This window comes from Schistocerca serialis, chromosome 2, assembly GCF_023864345.2.
Source record: "Schistocerca serialis cubense isolate TAMUIC-IGC-003099 chromosome 2, iqSchSeri2.2, whole genome shotgun sequence".
NCBI lineage: Eukaryota > Metazoa > Arthropoda > Insecta > Orthoptera > Acrididae > Schistocerca > Schistocerca serialis.
Window position 1 is genome coordinate 909,444,607 of NC_064639.1, and position 15,186 is coordinate 909,459,792.

The following is a 15,186-nucleotide window of genomic DNA, read 5'->3' on the forward strand; positions in this document are numbered from 1 at the left end:
CCTGTCCTCATTATGTTGCCTTTCAGAACCCTTTGTCGTTGCAGGGGTCATCGCCACTGTATCCGTCCTGTGGGGAGCAGCCGCAGGGACGGCCGGCGGGGCAGGCCCCACCGACCGGCCAGCGGCCGGCCCCGGGGCGACCCAGCCGGCTGGCTCGGGCGCGCGCGCTCCGTTGTCCGCACTCATCGCCATCGCGCGCTCAACCGCGTCCCCGCCCTGAGTCTAATTCACGGTAGAATCATACAAACTGTCAACAGATGTCCGTACGATCGTGTCCTGCACGAGAGCTGTCATTCTGCTCAACGGACAACCACGCCAACGATGACATAAGGGCACCTATCAATGGCTGTGTACACAGTCACAGAGGGTGCAGTATGCCACAGAGAAGAGGCCTACCAGGCTCTCTGCAGAGGAGGGCCACGGGAAGAATGGAAGCAGGACAGTCGCAAACTGATGTGACCTGATGGCGTAATGTGAATCGTTCTGTTGTCTTTCGATAGTGGCAACAGTTTACAGAGATCGAAACTATCCCGAAGACGAGGGCGGGGCCGACCACGTGTAACATTGGAAAGAGAGGACCGTTATTTGGTTCTACGGACACGACGGTACCACCTTAATATTGCACAGCAGCTGGCATCTCGCAACATCCACTGGACGTGTTGTATCGAGGCAGAGGGTGTACGGAAGGCTTCAGTAGAGCGGCCCTTATTGTCAGAGACGTGCTGTAGAGTGGAGCCGCCAACATGCCACCTAGACGGTCCAACTGTGGGCGTTTCTCACAGATGAGTCCAGGTTTGCTCTGGACAGTGATTCTAGACGCATTCGCATCTGGAGGGAACGTGGAACACGATTTTGGGACCCAACCATTATGGAAAGAGACTGATTACGAGGATGATCCCTAATGGTGTGGGCCAGGATTATGTTAACCATTCGAACATCTCTTCATGAAATTGTACTGCTCAATCGGCAAGATTTAACTGCTGTAATGTGTAGTGACGAGATCTTGTGACCTCATGCGGTTGTTCCGAGGTGCTGAGGACCGAGCCTTCGTATTGCTGGACGATAATGCTCCAGGACAAAGAGCACGTGTGGTTGATGGTTTCCGGGATACGGAAGATATTGCACACATGACGTGGCCTGCACGCTCTCTCGATTTGAATCCCATAGGGCATACCTGGGATGCACTAGAGACACGGGTTGCCATCACGTCAGCATCCACCAAGACTTGCGAGCAGCGCTGCTGGAAGAATCGGCGTTATTGCCTAAACATGGGATTGATGACATCACTCACACCACGCCCAGTTGCTCAGTCAGGCCTGTATTGCTGCTAGAGGTGGTCAGACGCCATACTGAACGCATTAACCAGTTGTTGGAATGTGTGTGTGAACCGTTAAGTTGGAAAAAACAAAGAACGTTTTTGTCTACCGTTATGCGTGTTGCAGTTGTTTACGTTCTGTATTCTTTAAATTGCTTCTACGTTACTATCACTTAATTATACTATTTTGTGACAAAGTAAACACAACCTTGCAAAATTTCGGTTTGCTGCTTTAATTTTGTACACAGTGTATATTATCCTTCACTACTTACAACAGTCTGCCAGTGAAGCAGTAACCTTTTTACTCCGCAACTGTAGAAATCGTATGGATTTGAACAAAGAACTCGTCGAGCCATGTTCGGAACGTAATTTCACTCGGAAAGGAAGTTCGTTGAAGATTGTTCAACAGACAGCGGAAAAGGTGACAATCTAAGATCGCAAGGTAAAGTGAGCGAGGTGGCTGCGGAATGACTTCCCAACGGAACTCCTGTAAAGTTTTATTTGTCAGTCTAGCAGAATGGGGGTGGGAGTTATCGTGAAAGATCACCACTTCACGCTGTCTTCCTGGTCGTTGTTCCTGGATTGCGTGTGTCTCAGTTGCTGACAATAAAGATCATCACTGACGGTTACACCTCGGGGAAGTAATTCCTAGTAGTTCACCACACTGTCGCTGTGTCTCCAGATGCATAACATTATCTTTTCTGCGATGCCCACAGGGTATGGATCAAGCTACTTTTTTTAGCCTCAACCAATCCTTTTTCTCCTTTATTTTAACATAAAGACACCATTCCTCGCTACCAGTAACGATACAGGATACGAACGGTCGGCGTTGTTCACAAGCCAACTGATGACGAACGAGCAGAGATGCACATACACTATGTGATCAAAAGGATGCGGACACCTGGCTGAAAATGGCTCACAAGTTCGTGACACTCTCTATCGGTAATTCTGGAATTCAATATGGTGTTGGCCCACCATTAGCCTTGGTGACAGCTTCCACTCTCGCAGCCATACGTTCAAACAGGTGCTGGAAGGTTTCCTGGGGAATGGGAGCCCATTCGTGACGGAATGCTGCTCTAAGGAGAGTTATCGATGTCGGTAGGTGAGGCCTGGCACGAAGTCGGCGTTCCAAAACATCCCAACGGTGTTCTGTAGGATTCAGGTCACGACTCTGTGCAGGCCAGTCCATTACAGGGATGTTATTGTCGTGTAACCACTCCGCCGCAGACCGTGCATTATGAACAGGTGCTCGATGGTATTGAAAGATGCAATCGCTATCCCCGAATTGCTCTTCTACAGTGGGAAGCAAGAAGGTTCTTAAAACATCAATGTAGGTCTGTGCTGTGATAGTGCCACGCAAAACAAGAAGGGGTGCAAGCGCCCTCCATGAAAAACACGACCACACCATAACACCACCGCCTCCGAATTTTACTGTTGGCACTACACACGCTGGAAGATGACGTTCAGCGGGAATTTGCCATACCCACACACTGCCATCGGATCGCCACATTGTGTACCGTCATTCCTCACTCCACACAACGTTTTTACACCGTGCAATAGTCCAATGTTTACGCTCCTTACACCGAACCAGGCATAGTTTGGCATTTACCGGCGTGATGTGTGGCTTATGAGCAGCCGCTCGACCATGAATTCCAAGTTTTCTCACCTCCCGCCTACTATCATAGTACTTTTGAATACATCGTGGGAGCAGACAGTGATCAAGATTATTACTAATCAGCAGTGATTTACCACCAGAAGAAGGCTCCTGCTCATATAGCATTTTGGTCTAAAGATGTCCACAGGCGTGGTCAAAACCGGTTACCAGAATAAATAAATTTGTCAACAAGACTGATTTTATTAGTAACTATTATCGTAGTACTTGCAGTGGATCCTGATGCGGTTTGGAATTCCTGTGTGATGGTCTGGATAGATGTGTGCCTATTACACACTACAACCCTCGTCTACTGTCGTCAGTCTCTGTCAGTCAACAGATGAGATCGGCCTGTACGCTTTTGTGCTATACGTGTCCGTTCACGTTTCGACTTCACTATCACATCGGAAACAGTGGACCTAGGGATGTTTCGGAATGTGGAAATCTTGCATACAGACGTATGACACAAGTGACACCCAATCACCTGACCACGTTCGAAGTCCGTGAGTTACGTAGAGCGCCCCATTCTGCTCTCTCATGATGTCTAATGACTACTGAGGTCGCTGATATGGAGAACCTGGCAGTAAGTGGCAGCACAATGCACCTAATATGAATAACGTATGTTTTTGGGGGTTTCCGGATACTTTTGATAACATAGCGTATGGCCACCCGCTTATTTATATGATTTTGACTTAGAACGTGCGGTACCCGTTCACCCACTTTTTCATCTTCCCCATTGCATGCAAATATCACACGAAGATGGTATGATCACAGTTCATCACATTTGACAATTCTCGAGTGCACGGACGTGGAACAGTGTGGATTAATGCGTTTAAACGATCTTCATGAAACGCCAAAGGTCTTCCTGATCGTGAGAGTTTCTAATGCCGGAAGGATCATCCCTAAAACGAGAAAACCATTTTCTTGCCCTGCTCTGTCTAGTGACGTTAACCACAAACACGGCGCAATTGTTTCTGGCTGTCACAGGTCTATTGAAATGAAACAAAAGAATATGTCGGAAATGTTCTGAATTCTCCGCTTGAAATTCCATGTTCTGGCAACCACAGGTTCACCTGCTGTCTAAAAAAAGATGCAACGAGAGGCGGATCAGCAAGTAACAAAGATGGCGGCAAGTGTTTTGTTGTCAGTAGAGAAGCAGGTACAGCAGAATGGGTCGTTAAAGTGAACTCATTGATTGCGATCATGGACAAGTCACTGGATATCACCTGAGTAACAAGTCATTCAAGGACATTTCGATCCTTCCAAAGCTTCCAAAGTCTACTGACGGCGATGCTAATGTGAAGTTGGAACACGAATGAACAATCAAACACAGCTAAACCAAGAGCAGGCAGAACTCGTGTACTGACGGGCATGGACCGCCGAGCATTTTGGGGGTGGCTGTTAAAAAATCGGATGGCATCAGCGGAAGCGATCACTCTTGAGTTCTAACGTGCTACCAGCAATCCAGCCAGCTTAGTGACTCTGGGTGCGGGGGGGGGGGGGGGGGGGGCGGGGAAGGGAGGAGGCAAAAACAATGGGGTGCAATGGTTGAGCATCTCCTCTGTAACAAAAGACCAGCGGTGCTTGTGGGGGTGTAAAGACCGACGCCACCGCACAGTGGGTGACAGGAAACGAGTGATTTGTAAGGCTGAATCACGCTGTACCGCCTGGCAAATGGATGGCAAGATTTGGATTTGGCGAATGGCTGGAGAACGTTATCCACTATAATCTGTGGTGTCAACAGTGAAGTAAAAAAGAGTTGATGTTACGATATGGGTGGTGGGGGGTGTCTTTTGCTTAAAACCGCTAAATACGGAAGAATATGAAGACATTTTACAACAGTGTGAACTGTGTAATTCCTACAGTAGAACAGTTCGTAAGCGATGATTCTTTGTGTCGCCATGACAATGCACTCTATCATAAAGCAGGGTCCCGATCTCAACACAATGGAACACATTCTGGACGATTAAGGGCCTCGGCTTCGCTCCAGACCCCAGCGGCCAGCATCACTACATTCTTTGGTTTCGGCCCTTGAAGAAAAATACACTTCAGACACCTCATTGACGAGTCCCCAGGAGAGTTGAAGCCGCCACAAAGAAGATGGGTGCAAACACCCCATAATAATGTTCTCTGACACTTGTCGGTTTGCTTCCGATCAGATAGTGTAATGCTTCACGGATTTAATAGGTAACATTTGTTACTTAACCAGGATTTTCACGGTAAATGATAACAGCCGAACAGTTGCAGGATAAAGATTTATTGAAATCCTTGACCACTGTTTCGGTATATCTAAATATACCTTCATCAGAAGCAAAAATACACTAAAATCACATCCTGCAGTGGAGGTTGTTTTATGCACCTCTGCTGCAGGATTTGATTTTAGTGTATTCTTGCATCTGATGAAGGTATACTTAGATATACCGAAACCGTGGTAAAGAATTTCAATAAATCTTAATCCTGCAACTATTTGGCTGTTATCGTTTACCGTGAAGCTTTTCAACAACTGCCGCTTCAGCCATGTTTAAAATTTTGATCTAACCAGGATTAATTCTCTGCACTGCTACACATCTGAGAATCAAGCTAAATAATAATCGCCAGCCTCGCTTTCAAAAGATTAAACTTTCCGCTATTCAATTATCAATAATCAAAGCCGCGCGGGAATTCAACGACTTTCAGAATGATTGGGATATTGGACCACTGAACTGGATTATGTTGACTTCTAACACTTTATACACTATGTGGAAATGGCTACCGCCGGCCGCGGTGGCCGAGCGGTTCTAGGCGCTTCACTCCGGAACCACGCGACTGCTACGGTCGCAGGTTTGAATCCTGCCTCGGGCATGGATGTGTGTTATGTCCTTAAGTTAGTTAGGTTAAAGAAGTTGTAAGTTCTAGGGGACTGATGACCTCGGATGTTAAGTCCCATAGTGCTCAGAACCATTTGAACCATTAAACGGCTACCCTCAAGTTCCACTGCTAATCTCCAAAATATGCAATAACGAAACTTGAATTATAATTCAAAGTGAATAGGAAAAGACAGACACAGAATAAAACACACTTAAACTTGCAGTAAGACGACCATAATCTGTTGGCTTCAACGAAAACCTCGCCAAGTCTGTTTCGCTGGCTAAACTCCACGGCCCAGCTAGCTACTCGGCTTCACAATGTAATATGAGGACTCGACCTATTGAACTGTCTAGGCGATCGCTAAATGCCAACACTTCCCCGAAAAAGCGGAATGATTGAAACCCAAATCTACAGCCGCTTCCGGAAGCGCACTTTCGGAGCTATCAATTTTCTGTACTTCACAAAAGAACTCGGTTGATCAAGAAGGATTACTTTCTGCGCTTTTAAGAAATTCACTGCGGAAACATCACCTTCAGCCCAGAGGTCACACAACTTCTAAAGCTCCAAATCGCTCCACGAAATTGTAGAACATTTAGGTCTACTGGCCGGTCAGAATTATGGGTAGGTGGTAGGCCTTTTCACTGATCATTTCCTGTTCCCACTTCCAGGACTTGTACAAGTTTGTCTGAAACATGTATTGGAGTACACCGGCTCCCGTGGGAAAATAACTCGACCATGACCTGGCCTGTTTAAGAGTATTAGAACAAAAAACCCATACTGAAGATGTCTTCCTTCCTCTAGAAACTGACACATCATACGTAGTAAGTACTGGTAGAGCACACTTGCGCCACTCGGAAATGATACATTACATGCTTTAAATTATGAAAGACCACAGTACTACATTCCTAATTATAAGTACGAGTTGATGTCAAATGTTATACACAGCTGCCTGTTAAAACCCTAATAGCAGAAACGACAGCAAATAACGAAATTTTACTTACTGTGAGTATGAAGTATCTCCTAAACTCCGTCCTAGCAGGCCTTGGAAGGCCCAACGGTACCGACCGACCTCCGTGTCATCCTCAGTCTACAGGAGTCACTGGATGCGGATATGAAGGGTCATGTGGTCAGCACACCGCTCTCCAGGCTCTGTGTCAGTTTACGAGACCGGAGCCGCTACTTCTCAATCAAGTAGCTCCTAGGTTTGCCTCACAAGGGCTGAGCGCATCCCGCGTGCCAACAGCGCTCGGCAGCCCTGATGGCCACCCATCCAAGTGCTAGTCCAGCCCGACAGCTCTTAACTTCGGTGATCTGACGCGAACCAGTGTTACCACTGCGGCAAGACCGTTGGCAGTATGTAGTATAGAGGACGAATATATCATTAAACTTATGATCAGAGGTTATGGAGTGTGCTATCATACATCGATACCACACTGCTGGCATCCCATGGTTTGTAAGGGCAACATAAATTTCCAGCAGATGCCGATAGCAGTCTTGCAGGATCCGGTGGTCCCAGTGGAGCACGCCTGCTGAGCCACGCCCCCAGCAGCTCTGTACCACGAGCGTCGTCTTCCGCAAATAGTAGAGGGTCGGCGGCGGCAGCCACTCAGCCCAATCGCAGCGAGGTGCGGTCCAATCCCAAGAAAGCCGAGTTGCACCCCAGTCACGGCCCTGTTACTATCGCTCATGCATTAATTAAGAGAGCGTCTCCCAGTGATACTCTTGTTGCTATTATATTAGCTGAACTTTACTGCTTCATTTCCCTTTGTTAAGAGTCTTCAGGCGCTTGCAGAAAGCTACCAATTAAGTAAAGCTTCTGTTTACTGTATTTACTTGTTGGCTAATCATTTCTGCTCCTGTCCAGCTTTCCTATAACGACAGCCGCTACAGCACTCTGTAGACCACCTCTCCTTGGTGTTGTTTACGAAGTAATCCACAACATACAGTGTCCAACATTTGGTAAAGAGAGCTGCCACCTCTAGGAGACACAACGATTGGGCTCAGTGATGAATTTATTTTGCATGATAGATATGGTTATGTTATTCCATGATGCCTCAGCTCTATGTCAGGGCTCATCAGTGGTACCAGCTAGCGATTGGAGCGGTTTGAGTCACTCGGGAACCCAGGATCTCATGTTTGCAGTGGGTCACACATTTGGAGAATGTGCAAGTCGGTGGAACAGTCGACTCCTGTACCGGCGTAAGCCAGGACACATGGGGATCATGTGGTATAAGGTTACCTCTTTGAAACAAAGTATCACATATAATGTGAGGACAGAGCACAGTCACCGAACCTAAAACGCCAGAAACGTAAGGCCTGCTCTACAAATTACAGGTATAAAAATCAGAGATGATTGAGTTTTGTACCCAATGGCATGCCGCAACTCCGAACCAGGTGCTGCGACATACTACTATGACAAAAGCAGTCTCACAACGTTCCTTCCCATCGTAGCCTCCAAACATGGATGCGTCCAACGTGATTCTACACACAAAACGGGGACTCATCTGGAGAGGCGAGCTGGTGCTACTCCTGTGTTTCGTGTTGAGTGCTCAACTGTCGCCGCACTTCTCTCTGCTGCTGCGAGCCACGTGAAACTGCAACAATGTTCGCTGCAGCGAGATTTCGTGATGGCCCAGAAGTCATCGTACTGTCCTTGTAGAAACTTCTCGCAAACAAGCCCACTTCCTTACTAAAGGCACATGACGTTGCTCTAAGCTCGTACATGGCCGAGTGAACAATCTGTGTTCTCAGGCACTAGTCATATGAAGGTGCTGAGGGTATGCATGTTTTTGAGCGTGACCCTGCAGAACCAACGAATCACTTTTTTGAGGGACAGTCATGGGATCCCGACTGATATGAATGAAAAATCGTAATATTGATAGGTCTCGGTCCTGCCCCTGGCAAGCACCAAGACATGGTAATAGATGTTTCTCCTTGTTACATGTAGCATAACGCCTGTCTCTTACAAACAACCAGCACTGAGATGCGATTTCTGAATGAGAATCCCCCTACTTTATCTTATCTTTTAATATAGAATGTAGATGTCAACACTGTTACCTACTTTGCCCGTTTAGGCTAACCATTTGCACCACAAGCATGTAGTACACATTTGTCGCATGCCATCTTCGCGACGTTGCAATTTTACGGCTACCTGACATGTTACGGCAATCCGCCTGTAAGGCCGACAACCCATCTGGCACAACAACGTCGCAGGTTGCCTACATGCCACTCAACCACTCAGCACAACAAAACAGTTTTGCAGCGGTTCCAATAGGCGGTCCTTTCAGCACCAGAAAGGGTCGCTTACCTGGGGGGACCTGTAAACATCTGCAACCTGCATAACATAAAATAGTGCCTGCGATATATAGCCACGCGACAGTATTTAAGTCCGCTCACTGCCATGCAGAGGCAGTCCACTTCATGTCAGAGCTACAAACGGACATCTGCTCCACTACGGCGCCGCCGCCTGCTGCCGACCAGCTGTCTTCTGCATTGACACTGCCTGGCCTCTGCAGCTACGTAGATGGCCCATTTCCGTGGTTTGATGTAGTAACCTGCTTCACAAACTTTGTTAGACTACTCACTGTTTTCCCAAGGATCTACATCACCGTGCGCGTACTAAGAGTAAACTTTTGTGGAACTTGGTTTCCATGTGCAGCAGTTGAACTTTGTAACTATTAATTACTTTTGAATACATTATGGGAGTGACAGTGATCAATGTGTTACAAATATCTACGATTAAAAACAGTCTTAATCATAATTTATTTATTAAGGTGACGGTTTCGACCAATACTGTGGTTATCTTCAGTCCAATGAGTAAGAACCTCCTTCTGCTGGAGAATTCAGTAGTGATTCTCCAGCAGAAGGAGCTTCTTATTCATTGGTCTGAAGATGACCACAGTAGCGGTCGAAACCGGTCACCGTAATAAATAAATTGTGATCAAGACTGTTTCCGATAGTAAATAATTGTAACTTTTAGTTTGTGGAAAACAGTACCAAGTATGAGACTTCGAGTTGTTGAACAAAGGACTTCAGCCTGTTAGTCATATTTGAGTGTTAATTGCGTTTTGTTCGCTGGAGCGGACGAGCATACTGTTTTTGTGGCAAATTAGTGACTTAAGTTCCGCCTACGGCGGTATCTTCCGAGAAGATACTTTTCAACGGAATACAAGAAGGTGCGTAATAGAAAGCAGTCTTAAACTCCACCACATTAGTCAAGCGATATTTAACACATGTGGAGTCATGTATCTGACTCATTTCTACACTAATGTTTACCCATTGAAGGTTTTCTAGTGGTTGGTTTTCATCCTAGAATTATATTCATGCTTTTCACTATTTTTTTGAGAAAACTGAAATATTTGTTGTGACATGACAATCACGGGATGGATGAGGTCCCACTCCGCACAGCAGGTGGAGCCATATCATCAGGTAGAGACAAGTTAAGTAGAATTAAAAGTGGCAGTCTAACAGTAAAAGAGAGCATCATACCATGAAATATATGACATGACACAGAGTTTTTCTTGGATCTTAGGTATTTTGTGCCGTCGTATGACGTGATTAATACTGTGAACTGTAACCCAAGTAGCCTGTAACATTTATACTATATAAGTCCTGTTTGTATTCGTTCGATTAAACAACCAACGGTCGTTTTATATTTTATTTTTTACCCTTGAAGTGTACAAGGGTAAATGAAAAGTAAGGTAAGAATTCCACTGCGCGAAAATGTTTATTAAACATTATACCCAGTACACTATCTGGAGTGGTGGAGTGTTCGTCGCTGTTAGTAGTAGTTTATCCTGTAGTGAAGTAGACGTGGATAGTTCCTGTGAATTATTATGGGTGGAGGTTACACTCAACAACCGAGCTAGGTTAATAATTGGCTCCTTTTACCGACCTCCCGACTCAGCAGCATTAGTGGCAGAACAACTGAGAGAAAATTTGGAATACAGTTCACATAAATTTTCTCAGCATGTTATAGTCTGAGGTGGAGATTTCAATTTACCAGATATAGACTGGGACACTCAGATGTTTAGGACGGGTGGTAGGGACAGAGCATCGGGTGACATTATACTGAGTGCACTATCCGAAAATTACCTCGAGCAATTAAACAGAGAACCGACTCGTGGAGATAACATCTTGGACCTACTGATAACAAACAGACCCAAACTTTTCGACTCTGTATGTGCAGAACAGGGAATCAGTGATCATAAGGCCGTTGCAGCATCCCTGAATATGGAAGTTAATAGGAATATAAAAAAGGGAGGAAGGTTTGTCTGTTTAGCAAGAGTAATAGAAGGCAGATTTCAGACTACCTAATAGATCAAAACGAAAATTTCTCTTCCGACACTGACAATGTTGAGTGTTTATGGAAAAAGTTGAAGGCAATCGTAAAATGCGTTTTAGACAGGTACGTGCCGAGTAAAACTGTGAGGGACGGGAAAAACCCACCGTGGTACAACAACAAAGTTAGGAAACTACTGCGAAAGCAAAGAGAGCTTCACTCCAAGTTTAAACGCAGCCAAAACCTCTCAGACAAACAGAAGCTAAACGATGTCAAAGTTAGCGTAAGGAGGGCTATGCGTGAAGCGTTCAGTGAATTCGAAAGTAAAATTCTATGTACCGACTTGACAGAAAATCCTAGGAAGTTCTGGTCTTACGTTAAATCAGTAAGTGGCTCGAAACAGCATATCCAGATACTCCGGGATGATGAATGCATTGAAACAGAGGATGACACGCGTAAAGCTGAAATACTAAACACCTTTTTCCAAAGCTGTTTCACGGAGGAAGACCGCACTGCAGTTCCTTCTCTAAATCCTCGCACAAACGAAAAAATGGCTGACATCGAAATAAGTGTCCAAGGGATAGAAAAGCAACTGGAATCACTCAACAGAGGAAAGTCCACTGGACCTGACGGGATACCAATTCGATTCTACACAGATTACGCGAAAGAACTTGCCCCCCTTCTAACAGCCGTGTACCGCATGTATCTAGAGGAACGGAAGGTTCCAAATGATTGGAAAAGAGCACAGGTAGTCTCAGTCTTCAAGAAGGGTCGTCGAGCAGATGCGCAAAATTATAGGCCTATATCTCTGACGTCGACCTGTTGTACAATTTTAGAACATGTTTTTTGCTCGAGTATCATGTCGTTTTTGGAAACCCAGAATCTACTATGTAGATTCCGGAAACAGCGATCGTGTGAGACCCAACTCGCTTTATTTGTACATGAGACCTAGAAAATATTAGATACAGGCTCCCAGGTAGATGCTATTTTCCTTGACTTCCGGAAGGCGTTCGATACAGTTCCGCACTGTCGCCTGATAAACAAAGTAAGAGCCTAGGGAATATCAGACCAGCTGTGTGGATGGATTGAACAGTTTTTAGCAAAGAGAACACAGCATGTTGTTCTCAATGGAGAGACGTCTACAGACTTTAAAGTAACCTCTGGCGTGCCACAGAGGAGTGTTATGGGACCATTGCTTTTCACAATATATATAAATGACCTAGTAGATAGTGTCGGAAGTTCCATGCGGCTTTTCGCGGATGATGCTGTAGTATACAGAGAAGTTGCAGCATTAGAAAATTGCAGCGAAATGCAGGAAGATCTGCAGCGGATAGGCACTTGGTGCAGGGAGTGGCAACTGACCCTTAACATAGACAAATGTAAAGTATTGCGAATACATAGAAAGAAGGATCCTTTATTGTATGATTATATGATAGTGGAACAAACACTGATAGCAGTTACTTCTGTAAAATATCTGGGAGTATGTGTGCGGAACGATTTGAAGTGGAATGATCATATAAAATTAATTGTTGGTAAGGCGGGTACCAGGTTGCGATTCATTGGGAGAGTACTTAGAAAATGTAGTCCATCAACAAAGGAGGTGGCTTACAAAACACTCGTTCGACCTATACTTGAGTATTGCTCATCAGTGTGGGATCCGTACCAGATCGGGTTGACAGAGGAGATAGAGAAGATCCAAAGAAGAGCGGCGCGTTTCGTCACAGGGTTATTTGGTAAGCGTGATAGCGTTACGGAGATGTTTAACAAACTCAAGTGGCAGACTCTGCAAGAGAGGCGCTCTGCATCGCTGTGTAGCTTGCTGTCCAGGTTTCGAGAGGGTGCGTTGCTGGATGAGGTATCGAATATATTGCTTCCCCCTACTTATACCTCCCGAGGAGATCACGAATGTAAAATTAGAGAGATTAGAGCGCGCACGGAGGCTTTCAGACAGTCGTTCTCTCCGCGAACCATACGCGACTAGAACAGGAAAGGGAGGTAATGACAGTGGCACGTAAAGTGCCCTCCACCACACACCGTTGGGTGGCTTGCGGAGTATAAATGTAGATGAATGTAGATGTAGATGTAGATGTTGAGATCGTGTAGAGACTGCCTCGCGTGAATGCGGCGATGGGCTTCAGTCAACACTTCGACACGACGTGAGGTAAAGGTGACTCGCTGCCCTAATCTTTGCCTAACTCGCACGTCTGTTCTTCCTTTTTCAAATTCCTGGCACCAGAACCACAACTATTTTTGTGATATTACGCTCCATGGGTAAACTTCCATTAATTAGCGATGCAATGCAGCTGGGAACGTTTTTGTTAAAGGCAAAATACCTACTGCACTTCGCACTTTGATCACCGTTGCTGTATCCACAACCGCCTTAATCCTTAATCTTGAAACTGTTTTCCTGCACAGCTTTTTTTTTTTTTATTTTTTAACAGCGCCCAAATTTTTTTATTCGGTGTAATTTTGAGTGTTGACGTTACTTTACTGATTGAAACATAATCGTAATTCTGTCACATGAAAATGGATACGCGGCTGAACCTACGCCGCAGCCAATGCATAATAAGGAGATAATTTAATCAAAACAAATAGCTGCTATTACGGCAGAAGACAAGGCGTTTAAGAAACGCTCATCCGATTTCATAACAATTAACTCTTCTACATGAATAAAGATAGAAACTGGGATGAATTTTAACTTATGCATAGTACTGCAAAATGTTTCCAAAAGAACCATCCGATTTGACAAGGGTATGTTTTTTTACATACATGGGCATATAACCAACCCGTAGTTTTTGCAATTACGTTTAGGCTCAACGGTTCATTTACCTTTCACAAATGAGGAGTGGAAAAGGAAAACGTTCTACGTGCCAAATCTGTCATGTGCCAGGAGAATAAGAAAATGTATATCTGTTTGCAAATAACTGAGTTGTGTCCTAAAAGTTGAGAAGGTGCTGTAAGGGTGCGGCGTATGACAATCAAAGGGGTCCTGCTATGAAATGAAATGGCACCCCAGACCATCCACCCAGGCTGTTTGGTGGTACGGCTGGCGACAGCTAGGCTGGAATCCCGCCGCTGTCTGGGGCGTCTCCAGACACGTCTTCGGCCTGGAATCTCATTCACTGGGGTATAATTGTTTTCAGTGACGAGTCTCGCTTAAAATTAAGTCCCGATGACCACCGAAGACGTGTCTAGAGTCGCCTCAGACGGCGCGGTGATACTAGCGTAGCTGTCGGACGCCATACGGCCCGACGACCGGGCCCTGGTGGTGTGGGGTACCATTCCTTTTCACAGTAGGATGCCTTTGGTTGTCATATTCCGCACCCTATTTAAGAACGTTATAAATGTCATACCAGAGAACTGACTGGTTCTAAGTGCAAATAAGAGCTTTTTTCAAGCTGATTCTTGCAAAGAAAAAAACAGTAACAAGCAACTGTTAGTAACGTTATTTATTTACACAAACAACCCTAGTACCGGTTTGGAACCGACAAGTTCCCTCGCCGGCCGCTGTGGCCGAGCGGTTCTAGGCGCTTCAGTCCGGAACCGCGCTGCTGGTACGGTCGCAGGTTCGAATCCCTCGTCAGGCATGGATGACTGTGATGTCCTTAGGTTAGTTAGGCTTAAGTAGTTCTAAATCTAGGGAACTGATGACCTCAGATGTTAAGACCCATAGTGCTTAGAGCCATTTGAGCAGGTTCATCGTCAGACGGCTGCTCATGTTTATATTACAGTAGTTGTTGTTCATATTAGTCATTGGATGTTTTTTACAGAAACTAATGTGATACATTGTTATTTTATCCATGCTGGATCTCGTGAACTCCGCCGCCGTCAGTGATTACTGCTGAATGACGCAGCCAGTTACAGATTAGTTGTATTTCCGGCTGGGGGCATTGTTCGCAACAAAAGTTATACAAACTTAAGCAGACGTCTGCAGATGAACCTATCGGCATCTAAACCGGTAACGGCGCTAATTGTGTAAATAAATGACATTATCAGCAATGATCAAACAAGTAGAGAAATACAACATTATATTTTTAACTAGTGAAACTACACTCAACAAAACTACTTTTCATATCTTTTAAATTTTGGGAC

At 45.4% G+C, this 15,186-nt stretch overlaps 1 protein-coding gene and 1 pseudogene across 1 annotated transcript in view; one reads left to right on the forward strand and one right to left on the reverse strand.

Annotated features, from left to right (window-relative positions):
- Positions 1–15,186, forward strand: part of LOC126456510 (odorant receptor 22c-like) — a 159,167-nt gene that overhangs the window by 11,968 nt on the left and 132,013 nt on the right. The gene's annotated exons all lie outside the window — the stretch shown is intronic.
- LOC126458924 (5S ribosomal RNA) lies at positions 7,048–7,165 on the reverse strand (annotated as a pseudogene).